At 33.8% G+C, this 18,498-nt stretch overlaps 1 pseudogene across 1 annotated transcript in view; it reads left to right on the forward strand.

Moving 5' to 3' along the window:
• The window catches only part of LOC143245107 (uncharacterized), a 158,019-nt pseudogene extending 151,333 nt beyond the window's left edge, over window positions 1-6,686 (forward strand). The window contains exon 22 of the transcript XR_013025470.1: window positions 375-6,686. The product of XR_013025470.1 is annotated as an uncharacterized LOC143245107 (transcript). The remainder of the gene's footprint in view (window positions 1-374) is intronic.
• The last annotated feature ends 11,812 nt before the right edge of the window (window positions 6,687-18,498 follow it).

The following is an 18,498-nucleotide window of genomic DNA, read 5'->3' on the forward strand; positions in this document are numbered from 1 at the left end:
ATCAGATTTAACTGGCATAGTCCTGTATATCTAACAGATATTTTGATTTGTATCTTTATGTATGTATGTATGTGTGTGTGTGTGTGTGTGTACATGCTACAATTTTTGTGCATTCTTCTGAAGTTTTATCAAAAACAGTTACCAACATTTCAACAATATCGCTTGTGTTCAGTAGAAGCTACAAGTAATTCTTATGAATTAAATTCGTTTGTTACTTGTGTCTCGTGAATGGGGTATTTTTCTTACTATCTTACATGATTTTTCTATAAATTGATAAGAGTATAAGAATTATTAAGTGGACAAATATTTGCTAAAGTTAATTAACTTTATTTCTATTCTTTAAATATTTAATTACTGTCTACATTTCCTTGTAGTTTTTACGACCACAAAACCGTTCGACTTCTACGAGGGCCAAAAGGTTTAGGCTTCAGTATAGTGGGAGGCTTTGGAAGTTCTCATGGAGATCTGCCGATCTGTGTGAAAAGAATAGTTGTGGAAGGAGCAGCAGCTGAAAAGGGGCAGCTTCGACGAGGGGACCAGACCCTTACTGTGAATGACCAGTGTCTCGAGGGGGTCACACATGAACAAGCTGTGGGGATTCTGACAAACGCCGGTGATTGTGTTGATCTCATCCTAGCATCTTGATCATTTGAAAGCATACTTTTTTCATGAACCATATCAGTTGTGTTACACCAAATACGAATGTTACCAGCGTTGTCCTCAGATGCAAATGTACAATCACATGCAAACTTTTAACGATCCGTTTTGATGTACAAATAAAGGAAATATGTGCTATGTAAAACACAAGAAAGTTTATTTATAGATGCTGAGGACTGCATTTTTAGGTTCATTATTGATGAATCAATGCTCAGTTTGTTGCTTCGATTTGCATCTTGTGGTTCTCAATAGTAAACATGTTAGCCTATGCAGCAATGTCGTGTGATAATACGGGACACTATATATATATATATATATTTAACCAATTAAGGCCTCGCACCCGCAAATGGCATATGTGCACATTATCTATTCAGTTGCATAGCTTCAATTTGAAAGTATGTGTATTTTTAAAACTTTCAAGTGAAAGATACTGCATCAAAAAGACACAAATAATATTATCCTAAATCGATGTTATATAATTGATTATACACATCTAAATGAGTTTATATTATAAAGTCCTTGACAGTGGCCTTCATTCCTCGAAACAAACAAACCAGAGACTGGATTTAGCTTAATTGAATCTGGAATTGATCAGTCGGGTACGTCAGTCGACAAATCAAACCTGTATAACCTGTATTGTAAAATTGATGTAGATTGTAACTAGAAAGACCTTTAGTTCTAATAAGTACTGAAAGCTTCTTTTCGATGAAGCTCTGTTGAGAAAGAGAAATACTGAAAGGAAGAGTTAATCTGAACTAATGCAAGTATAAAGATCAAAGTCTATCAATCGACTTTAAAATACTGGATTGTGTTATGGACTAAAACTAGAACTAAAGTTTCTAAATTTTCGTGCACCTGTAACCACATCTAATTCACACAGGCTGTATTCTTTGCCCTTGTACGCAGTTACTCTCCAAAGGAAATATCTGTGGGCTTATTATATTGATGTTAAGCCTTTAAAACGTTCAAATTGTTTAGGTATAAAAATATCGCAGTTTCAAATTAATATCGGCTTCGAATTTTTTCCGCTAGGCGTTTTAAAAATATATTGAACTATCTACCATCCCTTCTTTTATGATAAAGATCATATATGTATATAGGATTAAAAAAAAGAAAATTTTATCGTTGAAATTCACAATTTATTATTTTTCAATGTTTCCTAGCAAGTTCACTACTTTACTAATATAGAAATTAATTAGATCACAATGTAAGAGTATTTAACTTGAACTTAAAAAGAAACGTGTATCTCAACGCATTACAGAATTATATATAGTTCATGTGAAGTTTAGTGTTTTCTCTATGTGTTACTTCGTTATCTTTAGCGAGTTTGCATGAAAACAACTGATGTTCTTGCACGATATGTAGTTCATCTTCTATTGTGAGGCGAAGAAAGATGGCGTATTTCCTCATACATAAATTTTCTTAGCCTTAATTTCATCACACGTTTTTTTCACAAGTTTTTGATAAATGGTGGTTGGTTAACACTAGAATACTGAAGTGAAAGTTAATAAATATTGGTTAATTAACGCTAAGATGATGAAGTGAAAATAAAACGACGATTTAACTCGCCAATGGTAATTTATTTTGCAGTTATCGGAAAAAAAAATTAATTATTTTCCTGTTCGCGATATTTCTGTCTGATGCTAATTTTGTGGTCTTGCACCTTTTGAAGAGAAAATAAGTTTCTTCTTCTCTTGAGGAAAAAATATTCCTCTGCATATTCAAGTAGAAATATTTTCCTTCTCCTTCCAAGGAAATTTTAAATGAAATTGGAGAATGTTTTTTTGTTCTTCAAGCCAAATATTTCCAGTTAGTACCACATGACACTTCATTTCTCTCTAACATAAATATTTGTAAAAAAGTGCAGGAAATTATACTTGATTCCTGCTCAGAGTTTCCCTGTGAGAGAGCAGTAGGTCTATGGGCATACAAACTGAAACCTGGGATTCAGTTACCTCGCGGTGGACAGGACTGATAAGCCTGACGTGGCTTCGCTCTGAAATAACCAAACCAAACTTCCTCACGTGGTCTGACATGGCCAGGTGGTTAGGGCGCTGGAATCGTAATTTTAGGGTCGCGGGCTCGAATCCACCATCTCACCAAACATACTCGCCCTTTCAGTCAGGGGAGTTATAAAGTTCTATCAATCCCACTACTCGTTGGTAAAAGAGTAGCCCAACAGTTGGCGGTGGGTGATGATCACTAGCTGCCTTTCCTATAGTCTTACATTGCTAACTTAAGGACGGCTAGCGCGAAATTCAAAATCAAACCTCCTTACGTAGACATCTTAAAACTTGCATTATACCAAGCAGACCAAGATTTTGTTCGCGGATCCTTGCACTAACTTTTCGAGGAAAATTTGAAGAGCGAAATAAGATATCACACATGAAAAAAAATGACTTAACATTTTTGTCCTTGTTAAATCAAAACGTAATTTGCAATTAGCAGTGGCTCAGCGGTACGTCTGCGGACCTTCAATGCAAAAAACCGGGTTTCGATACCCGTGGTGTGCAGAGCACAAATAGCCCATTGTGTAGCTTTGTGCTTAACTCAAAACAACAACAACAACTTTGTAAATTCACTGATTATTTCAAATTTCCAGAATAATCTGTTTGTTTCTCTTTACAAAATTTTACCTAAAGTCGGTATTAATCATGTGGCAATAAGTTTTTTAAAAAAATTAGAAACACAATACACCTTTATATTCGCGTGCAGCTTTAAAGCGACTTATTATTCCCCAAAATTGAGCATGCTAAGTTACACTGAGCCGAAACTGGGCTTCCAAAAAGTGCTTTGTTCTTCTTGTTTTGGGAAGGGGCGAGTTGACAATGAGTGCTTTTAAAAGAAGATTAATGAATAATCTGCTTTCAAACATTATTTAACTAAATAAATAATTATCTGGTACAATAGTACCATTAGTATAGAGAAAAGTAGGGTTAAAGAGAATACCTATTATTGTAGGTCGTTGTTTCACACAAGCGTGTGAATGAATTGTTTCACACAAGTGTGTGAATGTCTTTTCTTGTATACATTATACTTCTGTGTATGTAGGATTTAATTGGGGGGGGAGAACAAATTCTGGAGGTAAATACCCCAGTCACTGCCGCCACTGTCTATACCTGTGAAAAAATATATGTATTAACAACCGATGTTACGCAAGCAATTATCCAAAGTAAACAGCATAACTGAAAATTAAAACTAGGTCTCTGATGTACTGATTACAACAGCTCAGTGAAAAATATTTTCACTATACATTTTAATTTTCACGTGTTTGGAAGAAGATGATTTTGAGATCACATGACAATCACGTTCTACTTTATTTGGTATATTTTTGGTAAAGCTAATAAGACAATCTACCACTGTCTCTATTTTTGAAATACTGGCCGGAATAAAATAGCAGCAAATCAGAAGCATCCTGCTACGTACCATCCATTCTCATAATGCTTGTATGTTTGTTTTTGAACTTCGCACAAACCTACACGAGGGCTATCCGCGCTAGTCGTCCCTAATTTAGCAGTGTAAGACTAGAGGGAAGGCAGCTGGTCATCACCACCCACCACCACTCTTGAGCTGCTCTTTTACAAACTTAGTGGGATTGATCACTACAATATAACGTCCCCACGTCTGAAATGGCGAGCATGTTTGGTGTGACGGGGATTTGAACCCTCGACCCTCAGATTATGAGTCGAACGCCATAAACTCCTAGCAATGTCGTTCTCTTATAATGGTCTAACAGCTTAAAGTGCAGGTAATAGTTTGCAATATCGCACGAATTCGAACTCGATTCCCAGTGTCCGAAACCCAAATTACTATCACAGTTTTCTTTATTTCTAAATCTGTACTATTTATCAGATTTCTTAAATTTAACACTTGCAAAAGATGAGTGAATCTAGTAAACGTTTTAAATGTAATTTAAAAGTATCAAATCGTGAGTTACTGGGGTGAATCTTAGCAGAAGTCTGCGTGTACTGTACTCTAAAACTTAAGTTAACATACGAGAGAACAAAAGTTCTCGGTATTAATACAAAAATAATTATTAACTACGTGAAATCGCTTAAGGTTATATATATATATATCGCCCTAGTAGCTTGAGGCTGAAACACACACAGAAGCTACATTTTACTAATGTCACACAAGTAGATCAGAGTGATGATTATGACGTAATATTTCCAGCATTTAATTAAATATCAGTGTCAAAGTTCACATTTAAATATTAGTATACAACTATATTCATTAAATGCTAATGTGCATAATATTTTCATAAAATTAGAACGTGCTGTGCGGATGTTTTGATAAACAGGATGTTGCGGAATATGTATGTTGAAGTCATAAATAATTTGTTTAAAATAGCTTTTGAATCACGTCCTTTCGTAAAAAATGACTGTCTCATTCATCGCATTCTAATGAAATATCGTATGCCCCCTCTCACCTAAAATAACTTTAAAATGTCACGAGTATAAATAAGCTAACAGAGCCATCTGTGTTTTTTCCTGGCAATTTTTTTTTTTTTTTCGATCCTCAACATAATAATTATCCTCTAAACATTTCTCATTCCTCATTAGTGTAAACCTACAAACTTGCAGAATCTTTGTCAAAAGGTTACGTAACAATTTTTATTTCTTAATATGTTTCATGTTTACAGAAACAGTGACATCGTATTGTCAATGCCTTGTATATTCTAAAAGGTTCGATTCGATCCAAAGTATATGTGGTCAAAAGTTTTTCGAAGTTCTTTGAAAACATGTATTATCTTACCTAAATTTCATTGTTTTCTTTTGTTTTTTTAAGTATTTTGTAAAACTAAGAAATTGTTAATCACGTGCTTTTATAGAAGACGTCACTTAACCGATATAATTGTATTCTCTTAATTTATCGTCGTTTAATATTTATAGATTTTACGCCTCCTTTTCTTAAATACTTAATTAATTTTTATTGACACGTAACAATTTGTAATTTTAAAGTTTCTGTTGTTAATCTAGAAATGAATATACATTACGAAATATTGAAATCAGTGTTGTTTCTAAGAAGTAAAATTTTCTTGTTGTAGCCACAGTTTTTCTTCTTTACAGTTAAAATGGTGTTTGCTTTGAATTTCACAATCAAACCATAGCACGTCTTCTACAAACGTCTTATCGAAAGTTAAGCCTAAATGTAATTTCCGTAATGTGACCGATCGAAAGTTAAGCCTAAATGTACTGGTCATTTCCGTAATGTGACCGACTGCAATGTGGTGTTTGAGTTCTTGCTTTTTTTCTTTTTTTTTTTTTAGCGATATATTACAAATGTTTTTCTTGAAAGTCTTAGCCAATCAATTAAAATGCTCGTAGTTACTGTGGAAACAAAAAATTAAAAGTTTCTTTCATTTCAAAATGTGTACTACGTATAAGTGGAGTAAAAATATCATTACTAAATCACATCAAACGCTTTCTGATTATTTTGGGAAAATATTGTATTTAATACAGAGCAAAAGCGAATATCTTGGTCAACAATAATTACTCAAAAAAATAAAATTAATTATTTCCATTAAAAAATCCTTTCCTTTAATTTATTATTTTTAAATTTATTTTGCGAATTAAGATCAGTAGGAACTGACGAAGAATGCCTTTTTTTATTAAAATTTGAATTTTATTGGCTCATATTAATATTGTTACACGAAAGCAAGTGTGAAAAGTCGCATTCTAGACAACCGTGTTTTTACTATAAACTAACCAGATTGTAGGACAATAATAAAATCTTTCATTAACTACAAGCACAATTTGACGGTTAATTGTCTATAACAAGTTCATTAACTTTGTATTGTGTTTACCGTTTATTGTTTTGTGAAAGTTGCATTTGTTTAGTCTGAAATGGATTTTATTGGATTTTTTTTTTGTGTGTGTGTGGTCCAGGTTTCAAGCTATGGATTATTTATGTGCACTATTTTTTGACCAAAGTGTTCAAGTAAAAATTGGGTATATTTCTTTACATAACTGGTATGGTGTAATTCAGTTTCGATATTCCAATAAAAACTAACTACAGTTCTATGAAGATTTACAGTCTGATTTACACTGATTATCGTTTTACAGAACAGAAGTAACCGGCCATGACGGTGGACGGGCTGGAATCCCGTTCTCACCAAACATGCTCGCCCTCCCAGCCGTGGGGGCGTTATAATGGGCGGTCAATCCCACTATTCGTTTGTAAAAAGAGTAGCCCGAGAGTTGGCGGTAGGTGGTGATGACTAGCTGCCTTCCCTCTAGTTTTACACTGCTAAATTAGGGACAGCTAGCGCAGATAGCCCTCGTGTAGGTTTGCGCGAAATAAAAAAAAACATATTGACGATAGAATATCATGGAGAGAAGCATGTTAGTTTACAACATGTAATGAAAGTATAAAACTTTACGCACGCTTTTAATTCCTAAAAAATTCTATGAATGTTTAAAAAACTTTCAAATGGAATTAGATAATGCGTGCGCTTTATTGAAATAACGTTCGATCACTTTTCACATATTCAGTTTTATCAGTACAGTCTGCGTTTTTCACAATTCAAATACTGACTGCTCTAACAAAACAGCAAATTGATCACTAAATTCATTTACAGAGCCTTTAAACACAAATATTCGCTACCGAATCTTTGCAGCCAACAGCAAAGTGTTTTAGAGAAAAGGAAAGCACGACAGTAGTTCTATTCTGTAGGCCAGTGATTTAAGTGTTGTTTTTTTTTTTATTAAGGTTTGATTTGTTTGGTTTGTTTTTGAATTTCACGCAAAGCTACCGAGAGCTATCTGCACTAGCCGTTCGTAATTTAGCAGTGTAAGACTAGAGGGAAGGTAGGTAGTCATCATCACCCACAGCCAACTCTTGGGCTACTCCTTTACCAACGAATAGTGGGATTGACCGTATCATTATAACGCCCCCACGACTGGGATGGCGAGCATGTTTGGTGCGAACGGGATTCGAACCCGCGACCCTCGGATTACGAGTCGAACGCCTTAACTGGTTTAAACTTACAGGTCTCCATTCAAATAATATACACTTATTTTGTGGATTGGAAGAGTTTCTAATGTAATAAACCGCAGCGCGTGTGTAAAGTAAAATAAATATTCAATTTCTTAGAATAATTTCTAACATATATTAAATATCAACCTACACTGTGCATCGTATACAAGTAATTTCTTCATTGTATAATCAACATCAGTTTCCATATTCCTTAATAAATTTCTCATACTTCTGATCTGGATAGTTCTTTTAAAATAAAATAAAAACAGTATCCGTATTCCAAAACATTATCTTTCCTATGTTCTTGATCAAGAGGGGGGTTTTATTAGCATAATAAACTGTAGTCCTAATATTCCTGTGTGACTTGCTTATATTTTGGTCCGAAAAATTTTCTTAATAAAAAAACCTGCAAACTATACATTCTAAACGGTTGCCTTCTATTCTTTATTTGAACGTTTTCTGTTATTTTTTAACGCAATATACAATATTAATAAACGACTTTCTTATATTTTTGACCTGGAAGGTTTTGTGAACACGACAAAGATAAACTACGACCCTCTTAATATGAATGGTTTTCTAACACAATAAACTACAATCTCCGTATTTCTAAACGTTAACTATCTTACACACTTCATTTGAAAAGTGTTCTTGACACAATAAATGGTAGTTACAACATTCCTAAACTTACATTCTCTATTTTTTAATTAACTATCTTATATATTTATATGTAGCATTTTCAACGTAATATACCACAATCGCGATATTACTAATCGACTTTATTATATTCCTTATATTGAGGATTCTCTAACATAATAAACTACAGTCTCCATATTACTTAATATTAATGTTATGTTCTTGATCTGAAGGATTTTCGAACATAATAAACTATAATTTCCACATTCCTAACGATTAACTTTCTTATATCTGTGACGTGGAGACAACTCTTAACATAATTTGCTCTAGTCTCCATAGTTCTTCCAAGCGACTTTGTTATATTTTTATCTGGTGATTTTTCTCAACGTAATACAACTTCACAAACATGCTCGCCCTCTCAGTCGTGGGGGCGTTATAATGTGACGGTCAATCCCACTATTCGTTGGTAAAAGAGTAGCCCAAAAGTTGGCGGTGGGTGGCAATGACTAGCTGTCTTTCCTCTAGTCTTACACTGCTAAATTAGGGACGGCTAGCGCAGATAGCTTTCGTGTAGCTTTGCGCGAAATTAAAAAGAAATACAAGTTCAATCTCTATATTCCTAAAAACCTTCCCATGTTACAAACTTGGAGGGTTTTCTTAACATAATAAACTACAGTATCTGTATTTCTCAACAGATATCTTATATTCTTTATGTGGAAGGTTTTCTTAACATAATAAACTACAGTATCTGTATTTCTCAACAGATATCTTATATTCTTTATGTGGAAGGTTTTCTTAACATAATAAACTACAGTATCTGTATTTCTCAACAGATATCTTATATTCTTTATGTGGAAGGTTTTCTTAACATAATAAACTACAGTATCTGTATTTCTCAACAGATATCTTATATTCTTTATGTGGAGGGTTTTCTTAACATAATAAACTACAGTATCTGTATTTCTCAACAGATATCTTATATTCTTTATGTGGAAGGTTTTCTTAACATAATAAACTACAGTATCTGTATTTCTCAACAGATATCTTATATTCTTTATGTGGAGGTTTTCTTAACATAATAAACTACAGTATCTGTATTTCTCAACAGATATCTTATATTCTTTATGTGGAAGGTTTTCTTAACATAATAAACTACAGTATCTGTATTTCTCAACAGATATCTTATATTCTTTATGTGGAAGGTTTTCTTAACATAATAAACTACAGTATCTGTATTTCTCAACAGATATCTTATATTCTTTATGTGGAAGGTTTTCTTAACATAATAAACTACAGTATCTGTATTTCTCAACAGATATCTTATATTCTTTATGTGGAAGGTTTTCTTAACATAATAAACTACTGTATCTGTATTTCTCAACAGATATCTTATATTCTTTATGTGGAAGGTTTTCTTAACATAATAAACTACTGTATCTGTATTTCTCAACAGATATCTTATATTCTTTATGTGGAAGGTTTTCTTAACATAATAAACTACAGTATCTGTATTTCTCAACAGATATCTTATATTTTTTATGTGGAAGGTTTTCTTAACATAATAAACTACAGTATCTGTATTTCTCAACAGATATCTTATATTCTTTATGTTGAAGGTTTTCTTAACATAATAAACTACAGTATCTGTATTTCTCAACAGATATCTTATATTCTTTATGTGGAAGGTTTTCTTAACATAATAAACTACAGTATCTGTATTTCTCAACAGATATCTTATATTCTTTATGTGGAAGGTTTTCTTAACATAATAAACTACAGTATCTGTATTTCTCAACAGATATCTTATATTCTTTATGTGGAGGGTTTTCTTAACATAATAAACTACAGTATCTGTATTTCTCAACAGATATCTTATATTCTTTATGTGGAAGGTTTTCTTAACATAATAAACTACAGTATCTGTATTTCTCAACAGATATCTTATATTCTTTATGTGGAGGGTTTTCTTAACATAATAAACTACAGTATCTGTATTTCTCAACAGATATCTTATATTCTTTATGTGGAAGGTTTTCTTAACATAATAAACTACAGTATCTGTATTTCTCAACAGATATCTTATATTCTTTATGTGGAAGGTTTTCTTAACATAATAAACTACAGTATCTGTATTTCTCAACAGATATCTTATATTCTTTATGTGGAAGGTTTTCTTAACATAATAAACTACAGTATCTGTATTTCTCAACAGATATCTTATATTCTTTATGTGGAAGGTTTTCTTAACATAATAAACTACTGTATCTGTATTTCTCAACAGATATCTTATATTCTTTATGTGGAAGGTTTTCTTAACATAATAAACTACTGTATCTGTATTTCTCAACAGATATCTTATATTCTTTATGTGGAAGGTTTTCTTAACATAATAAACTACAGTATCTGTATTTCTCAACAGATATCTTATATTTTTTATGTGGAAGGTTTTCTTAACATAATAAACTACAGTATCTGTATTTCTCAACAGATATCTTATATTCTTTATGTTGAAGGTTTTCTTAACATAATAAACTACAGTATCTGTATTTCTCAACAGATATCTTATATTCTTTATGTGGAAGGTTTTCTTAACATAATAAACTACAGTATCTGTATTTCTCAACAGATATCTTATATTCTTTATGTGGATGGTTTTCTTAACATAATAAACTACAGTATCTGTATTTCTCAACAGATATCTTATATTCTTTATGTGGAGGGTTTTCTTAACATAATAAACTACAGTATCTGTATTTCTCAACAGATATCTTATATTCTTTATGTGGAAGGTTTTCTTAACATAATAAACTACAGTATCTGTATTTCTCAACAGATATCTTATATTCTTTATGTGGAAGGTTTTCTTAACATAATAAACTACAGTATCTGTATTTCTCAACAGATATCTTATATTCTTTATGTGGAGGGTTTTCTTAACATAATAAACTACAGTATCTGTATTTCTCAACAGATATCTTATATTCTTTATGTGGAAGGTTTTCTTAACATAATAAACTACAGTATCTGTATTTCTCAACAGATATCTTATATTCTTTATGTGGAAGGTTTTCTTAACATAATAAACTACAGTATCTGTATTTCTCAACAGATATCTTATATTCTTTATGTGGAGGGTTTTCTTAACATAATAAACTACAGTATCTGTATTTCTCAACAGATATCTTATATTCTTTATGTGGAAGGTTTTCTTAACATAATAAACTACAGTATCTGTATTTCTCAACAGATATCTTATATTCTTTATGGGGAAGGTTTTCTTAACATAATAAACTACAGTATCTGTATTTCTCAACAGATATCTTATATTCTTTATGTGGAAGGTTTTCTTAACATTGTAGTGCAGTATCCATACTCTTAAACATCAACTTTCCAATATTTCTATCTGATGAGTTTTCTTAATATAATAAACTGTTATCTATCTAGTCTTAAAAAGTTTTCTTATATTCTTATATCTGTAGGGTTTTCTTAACCTAATAAACTGCAGCATTCTCTTATTGAGAAGATTTTTAGCATACTAAAAATACAATCTCCATATTCATATATGTCTAGACATGTTTTGACTTTTTTTTTGTCTATACATACGTTAGTTTTTATTTTTCGTAAAGTTACCGTTTCAGAAAAAAAAATGGGATTATTTCTTATAACGTTGTACGAGGGCTGTACAAAAAATACGCGGACTGACGTCATAAAACAAAATGTACTTTATTTAGAAGTTACAGGTCTGGAACCCCTTCAAAGTACTCTCCTCCCCAACGCACACACTTATCCCAACGGTGTTTCCACTTGTTGAAACAGTCCTGGTACGCTTCTTTTGTAATGTCCTCCAGCTCCTTCGTCGCATTTGCCTTAATCTCGGGAATCGTCTCAAATCTTCTTCCTTTCAAGGGTCTTTTGAGTTTGGGGAACAAGAAAAAATCGCAAGGAGCAAGGTCAGGTAAGTAGGGGGGTGGGGAAGAACAGTGATCGAGTGTTTGGCCAAAAACTCACGAGTTCTGAGGCACAAATTTTGCAGCAACGCGGTGCATCTTCAATTTTTCGGTCAAAATCTCGTAACAAGATCCAACTGATATCCCGCACTCTTCAGCAAGCTCCCTGACAGTCAGACGTCGATTTGCCCGCACCAGGGTGTTGATTTTGTCGACGTGTGGGTCGTCAGTTGACGTGGAATGACGTCCAGGACGCTCATCATCTTCAATGGACTGTCGACCATCCTTAAAACGTTCATGCCACTTGAAACATGCCGTACGCTTCATAGCAACATCACCGTAAACCGTGTTAAGCATAGCAAAAGTTTCAGTCGCAGATTTTCCACGTTTAACACAAAATTTCACAGCAAGTCGTTGCTCCTTCAGGTCATTCATTCTGAAATCCGCCAAACGAAAAAATTGCACTTCACTTAAAACCGCGTAGCTAATACACAAATTAAGATATCTGCAATCGGGAAATGGCGTCGTAATCAGCTGATCTGTGCAAACCTAGCGACACCAAGCGGATTACCCTGGAACCAAGTGGAGCCGCGCAATTCAAACAGTCCGCGTATTTTTTGAACAGACCTCGTACATTAGCTCATTCCTCCTTTATCAGAACCTTTGTTAGCTGATTCTTACCTGAGAATCAAATATCGATCTAATCCATCCAAAAGCTATTATCAAAGGCATCTGTGCCAACATAATATACGACACAAATATACACTCTGTATAGTGAAATATATTGTAAATTTGTTTAATAAAAAACATACCATGGACTTCTCAATATACAAAATTTACTAGCCTTCTACTTATCGACTTTTTATACACAGAGCACTACCATTACGATTCATGTACCGTATCGTTACGACTTATTTTGCTTCTGTGTATTACAGCATTCTATTCCAACTCTAAAATTAAACAAGTATTCTTTGTAAAATACATGTGAAATCCAAACAGTAGTTAGAGAGATTAATTGGGTTACTAATAATATTTGTATATATTCTATATGTGTGCGACGTGTATGTTATCAGGGACCCTGTAAGAAATAATATCATACAGCACGAATAAAAAATTACTGCACAAACAGCTAAAAACTGTGTTTTAAATTTTCTATAATACCTAAATCTAGTTACTTATAAATAAAATTCTTTCGTGTTTGTTTCACTGAAATAAGTAAAACATAACATATAACATATTTTGTGGGCCTTTAAATGCATTAATTTTTCCCTCTTAGATATTTTTATTATATTTAAATTTGGATCATAGACTGTGAAGCCGCCTAGCGTATAGTATTGTTTGTGCGTATAACGTTATTAAAAGCCCATGGTAATCCGCGCTAGAATATTTTGCGCACGTTTTTAGATACAGATAAGACTTAAATATTACGGCGCAGTCTCGCAAAATAATAATAAAAAAAAAAACGTTATAAAGTTATCACAGACAACATCAGCTTGTTTTGATACTTCGGTCCGGTTTTTCTATCTTGGGGTCATTGACCGAAAGACGGTGAACTGCACTAACATGTGTATAACACAGGTGGTTGAGTGTCTCAGTTAACATTATAAAGAACTGTACACTAGCCAGACCGCCTACAGTCTGTCACACAATAAACGTAGTTGTGACGAAACTTGAAAGACAAGCGGAAGTCGTCTCGTACTAGCAACTTAGTTTATAAAATATTCGCCCCGGTTTTTTGTGCTTTTTGTTTATTTCTCTTTCTTGTGTTTCACATTAATGAGGTTTCTATTTTATATATATGTATTACATCTCTTTCGCAATTAAAGGTTCTCATAACTTGAATACATGTTTTAAATACATCAAAATTTTACAGCAACCGGCTATCAGTGTTGTGCCCACCTCGAGTACTGAAAACCGACTTTTATCATTATAAGTTGTCTCCCTTACAACTCTAAATCCCCAGAGGCACAGTGGTATGTCAGCGGACTCACACTTCTAGAGGCCAGATTTTGATACTCATAGTGGGCAGAGCAAAGATAGCCCATTGTATAGCTTTGTGCTTTATTGTAAATAAACAAGCAAGTAAATACAAGTCTAGAAACCGGGTCTTGATACTCGTGGCGGACAGAGCACAACTAGCCCATGACGTAGCTTTGTGCTTAACTACAGACAAACAAATAATTATTATAAGTCTGCAGAACACAAATAGCCCATTGTGTAGCTTTGTACTTAACTACAGACAAGCAAAACAATCATTATCAGCCCGCAGACGTACCGCTAAGCCACCAGGGAAGTGTATTCTCATCCGTAACCAAGAAACAAAAATTAAGATCTGAAAGCTAAATAGCATTGGTGGTTAATACAAAGTTTGTCTTTCACAAAATAATTATATCCTTAAACCAATATAAAGCAACACTTTTATATACCAACACTAATTAGATGCTAACACCTAACTACAACACCCCAAACAATCCCGTGCCTCTTTACGCTCTCATCCGGTCAGTTACAAACTCTCTTTGTTAACCTGAAGATGACCTAAGAAGGTCGAAACGTTATTCTGTCCTTTACTTTAATTAAAGTTTTAATACCCATACTACTAGCTATCTTGAAATGTTTACCTCAAGCGGGTTTCTCGTTATCACAAATTATTTCCTTGATTTACATTTATGTTTTATTTACCCGTAATGGAAAGGTTTTTGGTTTGTTTGTTGTTGTTTTTTGTTATTTCGCTCAACGCTACACGAAAGCTATCTGCGCTAGCCGTCCCTAATTTAGCAGTGTAAAACTAGAGGGAAGGCAGCTAGTCATCACCACCCACCGCCAACTCTTGGGCTACTCTTTTAGCAACGAATAATGGATTTGATCGAATATTATAACGCCCCACGGCTGAAAGGGCGAGCATGTTCGGTGTGACGGGAATTCGAACCCACGGTCCTCGGATTGCGAAATACGATCAACATGAACAAATAAAAACAATGGGAAACATAATTTTAACTTTACTAAAATAATTTCATTTTGTCTATTTATTTAACCCACTAAAAATGCTATTTTGATTTTATTATATTATGTTTTTAAAACTATAAAGATTATTTCTTTATTTAACTACTGTTTTATGCAAACCACAAAAAAATTATCTTACATTTTCATTAATGTTAAACGATTTTAACAATTAAAAATTCGTTATTTAAACATTGTATTTCATTCAATCCATAAAAGTTTTATCTGATGAGAAACCTTTCTTTTATAGGTATTTTGACCTTCTAGCTAAAACCTTTTTTCTGTTTTAAAATTATTCGTACACCAGGTTTTAGTTCGACGAAATAAGTAAATTTAATAAAGATGGTTTTTTATCCAAAACGTGTGTGTGTGTATTTCTTATAGCAAAGCCACATCAGGCTATCTGCTCAGCCCACCGAAGGGAATCGAACCCCTGATTTTAGCGTTGTAAATCCGGAGACATACCGCAGTACTAGCGGGGGGCTATCCAAAACGTACCGCGAAAGTTTGTTGTGTCCGAGACAAATTTTAAAACAAAGTAAGAGTCAGTGTTCGATGAAATGTTTGTTACGCTCCGCCTAACAGGAAAAGGAAGTTTACGGCAGAATAGAATACATGTATAGACAATATCTAATTCGACTATAAAATTATGGAGAAAGTATGAAGTTCACGTTTGGAGCCAATTAGTTTGCCACATGAGCTTGAAACAGAAATACAAAGTCGTTTACCAACTACTTGAAGAGCTCACAGGTTTAAAACCATTGAACTGTTGAACTCGCTTTGTGTTTTTCTTACAAATAAATAAAGCTTGATTATACTGTTAAAAAAGCGGAAGATTACGAGAAACGAGTAAAAAGACATCAGAGGTAGACTGTTAAATCCTGGTCAGCTCACTGAATACGTTTCTCAGATTATCAGTTTTGAATTCAATATCCATAATTCCACAGAATGCCTAACCATTCGTTTCTTATTTACTGTTGGGTCTGAATGGTTATTGAACGTTTCTACTTTTGTTTATTGTTAAGCACAAAGCTACACAATGAGTTATATGTGCTGTGCCCACCACAGGTATTTAAACCCCGTTTATAGCGTTGTAAGTGTTCAGAAATGCCGCTGACCACTGGGAGAGAGAATGTATACACTTGTGCCGAGCTAACTTTTTTATTAATTAAAATCAAGTCATATTTACACGATAAACTTTAATAACGTCCTCGAGGAAACTGTTCACTGTCCATTACCTTTCTCCTACCACTTTCTCTTCTTAGGTAGTTGAGAATATTTTCTCAGAGCTAATTAATCTCAACGAATCAAGGTTGGGGATTAGTTAAACAAATAAATTTCACACACAGTACGGTGACGTTTCGAACACCTGAAACAGACAACCAAACACGCAGTGCATGATGGGTATAAAGCTGCATTTTATTCTACACACAAAACAGTTTCTTTAGACTAAAAAAAATGTTGATACATCAGAATTTTGTAGAAAACATACAAGTCCAAACAACAATACGTGACACAAAAGAATTGTGACTGAAAATAAACTATAAAATAATGTTTTAATTATATTGAATACTACATACTATACATTGAATACCACATACTATATATTGAATACCACATACTATATGTTGAATATCACATACTATATGTAAGCTCGTTAATTTAATATATACATAATGATTACAAGAAGACGCCCCCAAAAATAACAAGTGTTTACCTAGCTGTTGTATGGATGGTAGAAATGTATCCAGAATCACCTGTGTATTTGTGGTATTGAAAACAAACACTCAAAAATATTTAGGATAACTACACGGCTACTTTTTTAAATTCTAAACAATTATACGGATGTTTGTTCAAGGCTTATAAATAGAAAATTAAAGCTGCTAACTTTCGTAGACGTCTAGCATTTGTCTGGCATCAATAACAAACGTAGTCACTATGTCAGTAGACGACAACTGTGCACAACAAAAGACATATACACCGATATCAAGATTATTAATTACTAGACATATCACACAGCAGTGTAAACAGGAAGCCTCGGTATATTCGACGGCCCGGCATGGCCAGGTGGGTTAAGGCGTACTACTCATAATCTGAGGATCGTGGGTTAGAATCTCCGTCGCACAAAACATACTCGCCCTTTCAGCCATGGGTTTGTTATAATGTGACGGTCAATCCCATTATTCGTTGGTAAAAGAGTAGCCCAAGAGTTGGCGGTGGATGGTGATGACTAGCTGCCTTCCCTCTAGTCTTACACTGCTAAATTAGGGACGGCTGGTGCAGATAGCTCTCGAGTAGCTACGCGCGAAATTCAAAAACAAACAAACAAGCGTATTCAACAAAAACGCCAATATTTTAAAACAATGAGCAAGCTACAACGACCGGTTACGTTAGAAATACAAACATACAAACTCTTATGACGATAGCTTAGTTCGACACACAAGCATAACTAATTAAATATAACGTTGTCCTTATACTGTGCGTTAGAACATCGCATTTTTAAAGGACGTGTGAAAATATACTGACATTCAAAAAAATTAATTATGAATACTTCTCAAGACTTTCTGGACTTTAACTAGCTAACATCTGTAAGTTGCTGTTAAATACGAATCAGTAAGTAAATCTCGATAAGTTGCAATGAAACATTCTGTACTTGAACAAGGAGACTGTTCTCCATGTTGCTATGAGATCGTTTTATCTCTAGGTTACCAACTACCAATAATCAGTTGAAATACTCAGCCTCGTCGAGCAATTTTGATCACATTAAGTAAGTACTTCCATGGATAGTTTCTAGTCTTTGACCTCTCTGATTTTATGTTAAAGGTTTTGTATCTGTACTTCGTAAATCCAGGAGCATTTTCTTTCAAAAGTCTGTTTGTTTTCGAATTTCGCGCAAAGCTACTCGAAGGCTATCTGCGCTAGTCGTCCCTAATTTAGCAGTGTAAGACTAGAGGGAAGGCAGCTAGTCATCACCACCCACCGCCAACTCTTGGACTACTCTTTTACTAGCGAATGGTGGGATTGACTATAACATTATAACGCTCCCACGGATGAAAGAGCGAGCATGTTTGGTGTGACGGGGATTCGAACCCGTGACCCTCAGATTACGAGTCGAACGCCTTAACCCACCTGGCCATGCCGGGCCTTTCAAAAGTATACAGATCACTTAATCATTTCGTCCAACATAGTATATTACTTGATATTACGTCCGACAATAAGTAACTACAGAATGGGAAAATATATAAGAATTAACTGTAGAAATTACAGGTGTTGCATAGGGTTTTAG

Source organism: Tachypleus tridentatus, chromosome 2 (genome assembly GCF_004210375.1).
Source record: "Tachypleus tridentatus isolate NWPU-2018 chromosome 2, ASM421037v1, whole genome shotgun sequence".
NCBI classification, from domain to species: Eukaryota; Metazoa; Arthropoda; class Merostomata; order Xiphosura; family Limulidae; genus Tachypleus; species Tachypleus tridentatus.